Raw genomic sequence first — 3,413 nt, 5'->3', positions numbered from 1 at the left:
ACAGTGATCTCGAGCCAGGAGCCTGGGCCCTCTCCAAACCCTAGCCAACCACTTCCCAGCCTCTAAACCATGAGAAGTTGGCTCCTGTTGCCCACAGGCTACCCATGCCATGGTATTTTGTTATACCAGCCCAAGACAGTGATAGTTCCTCTATAATATGAGGTCCATGAAGCCTAGTACAGTGTCTGGCAGTTAATGCTTGTTCAGTAGATACATGAAGCCCATTCTCCATGGGCTTTTTTAGGCTGACATGAGAGGGTGATGATATTTAAACTGGACTCCTACTACTCACCCTGAAGCTGAAATCTCAAGTTCTCCCTCAGCCTTATTGCTGTCAGGCTCTATCACCTCCCAGTACCTCCTGCTCTTTTTTTCAAGCGTCCTGGTTATAGGTCCTCTGGTCAGGAACAAATGCTAAAGACGTAGCCTCAATATTAGAGATACTAACAAGCTGAAGAGTTCTCTACACACCAAACCTTTCTGAGACTCAAGGCCATGGTCACAACCATAAAGACAGGGAAAGAGTGGTATTTTCCCCCTGAAAAACCCTGTTACAAGGCTCCAAAGCAGCCCAGAGTTGTACTTTGTACATGGAGAGTTTGAAATAAAATAATGTTTCCATATTTACTTCTGGTGCCTTCCCCTTTGTATCCAGACCCACATCATCTGAGGACAGAGGGCAGTACTCATAGTCACTTCTCCCCACTGACCACAGAGGCCTTGGAATTGGCATGGACGTAGAACAACTGTTACGTGGGGCCAGGGATCCAGAAGCTAAGGACCATCCTCTGCAAAAGAGAAAAGAGAGGACTCTTGGTTCACCAGGTATGCCTGATCCCAGTGGGGTATGATGGCCCTGGGGCTTGAAAGATACCAGCAAATCCTTTAAATGAAGTGGAGCCTTGGGTTGACATAGAAACTCATCCTGTGCATTTGTCATGCAGATTTTATGTAGTATTCTGGGGTTTATGAATGGTCAGGAAATCAATCAATTCGACTGAATCTCACCCAAAGACCTGGCTTCCCAGTAAGCCCAAGGGCAGTCTGCTCTGCCAACCCAGCAGAAGGTACCACCCTTCCTGCAGTAAATGGGACCATTACTATTCCTCACACTCCTGAACAGTGTCCTGATGTCACACTGCTTGATTATTTATAGGATGCAGACAGCTAAACTTTGATCACCTACTGCCTTATAAGTAAGCTGTGTGTGGTGCTTTGAAGATGCCTGGCCCAGGAAGTGGCACTATTAGGAGGTGTGGCCTTGTCGGAGAAAGTATGTCAATGTGGGGGTGGGCTTTGAGTCCCTACTCCTAGCTGCCTAGGAGACAGTCTCTCCTGGCTGTAGTCAGATGAAGATGTAGAATCCTCAGCTCTTGCTCCAGCACCGTGTCTGACTGGAAGCTGCCATACTCCCTTGATGATAATTGACTGAATCTCTGAACCTGTAAGCCAACCCCAGATAAATATTGTCCTGGGTCATATAGCTCAGAGCCTATGTTCATCATGAACACCAGTGTTCCCCGCGCCTCCGTGCCAGAGGGGTTTCTCTTCGAGCTCACCCAGCAGCTGGCGCAAGCCACCGGCAAGCCCGCACAGTACATCTCAGGGCACGTGGTTCTGGACCAGCTCATGACTTTTAATGGCAAGAACGACCCCTGCGCGCTCTGCAGCCTGCGCAGCACGAGCAAGATCAGCAAGATCAGTGGTGCCCAGAACAAGCAACTACAGCAAGCTTCTGTGCGGCCTGCTGACTAATCGCCTGCACATCAGCCTGGACTGGATCTACATCAACGTAGCCGACGTGGGCTGGAACGGTTCCACCTTCTCTTGAGTCCTGGCTTCACTTACCTGCACCGTTGTTCTTCAAGTCTTGTTGCACGCAGTGTTCTGTGTTTACCCACCCATAGCCATGCCCATCTTCTGGTCGGGAGAAAAAAAAACTTATCCTTTATAAGAGTTGCCTTTATTATAGTGTCTGTTCACAGCAGTAAAACTCTAAAACACTGTGTGTTTTGGCAATATATTTACAAGATAGAGACACATTCTAATTTTTTTCTATTCAATAATCAACAAACAACCCTGTCTTGGAAAAAATCAACAAACAGGTTTTGTTTGTTCTGGGTTTTTCTGTTTGTTTATTTGGTTTAGTTTACTTTGCTTTTTGAGGTGGGGGCCTCCTATGGCTCAGGATGGCCTCAAAGGTGCTATATATCTCCTGGTCCTCTTGGTTCTACTTCTCAAGTACTGACACTAAAGACGCATGCCACAATGCTTTGCCAACAAGGAATTGTTGAATACTGACTGGATTGTGGATTACTCCTTTCAAAGCCATAAACAAAAAAGATAAGGTTGGGTCTAGAGAGCTAACTCACTGGTTAAAAAAAGAAAAATTCCACACACACATAAGGACCTGAGCTTGAAACACTCCCAAACCCACACAAAAGCTGGATAAAGTGTAGGCATCTGTCATACCAATAATCAAATGAGGAACTGGGAGATGTAGACAAGAGGGTCTCAGGAATCTGGCAGGCCAGTTATTCCTGGCATGTACAGTGCAGACAGGCAGACAGGCAGATAGGCAGGCAGGCAGGCAGACTCTGTCTCAAAGTCGACAGAAAGTAAAGACTGAGGATGATTGATGCCCTCTGATTTCCACAACACACACACACACACACACACACACACACACACACACACACGAATGCTCTGGCAGGTACAGAGAGAGTGAGAGTCCTATTTATTGTCACCATAAATGAATATGCCATAAGGGAAGAAAGAGTGAAGTAAACATAACTTTCGAGAATCAGATCGCAGAGCTATGGCCTGGGCTCCACTGCCCTCCTCCCTCGCACCGCACCTCCCTTTTACTGTCTGTGCCCAGCAGAGCTTCCCTGCCAAGAAACTGCAGGGCTTCCTAAGAAAGGACTTTGACGTTTAACTTTCGCTTCTGGTTGGGAACAGGAAGGATGTCCAGAGAGAGGCACAGCCCCAGCTATCCTGTGATCATGAGGAGTGGTCATCACAAAGAAGAAATTCAAGATGCCATGCCTGGCACAGTAGAAGCAAAGAGAACCTGAGTCCCTGGTGGCATCTCTGAGCCTCACGTAGCCTTCGCCCAGCTTCCGCCCAGCTTCCCCAGTGTCTCAGTGATCGCTGAGACAAGTGAGGCACAGTGATCCGTGTCTGGAATGGGTGCACTTGGGAGATGGAGGTCAGAAGATCAGGAACTCAAGGCTAGGTTGAAATATATAGATAGTTCCAGGCTAACACCAGCCTGTGTCTGATACATATGCATGCATACACATACATATGTACATACAAATATATATACACATACAAACACACATATACACACATAAATATGCATATATACATACAAATACATATATACACATGCATATACACACACACAT

At 46.8% G+C, this 3,413-nt stretch overlaps 1 pseudogene; it reads left to right on the top strand.

The window, feature by feature from the left end:
* The first annotated feature begins 1,494 nt into the window (after window positions 1-1,494).
* LOC114619626 lies at window positions 1,495-1,831 on the top strand (annotated as a pseudogene).
* The last annotated feature ends 1,582 nt before the right edge of the window (window positions 1,832-3,413 follow it).

The sequence above is a fragment of the Grammomys surdaster genome, unplaced genomic scaffold (assembly GCF_004785775.1).
Source record: "Grammomys surdaster isolate TR1022 unplaced genomic scaffold, NIH_TR_1.0 63, whole genome shotgun sequence".
NCBI classification, from domain to species: domain Eukaryota; kingdom Metazoa; phylum Chordata; class Mammalia; order Rodentia; family Muridae; genus Grammomys; species Grammomys surdaster.
This window is presented reverse-complemented; position numbering and strand designations above follow the sequence as displayed.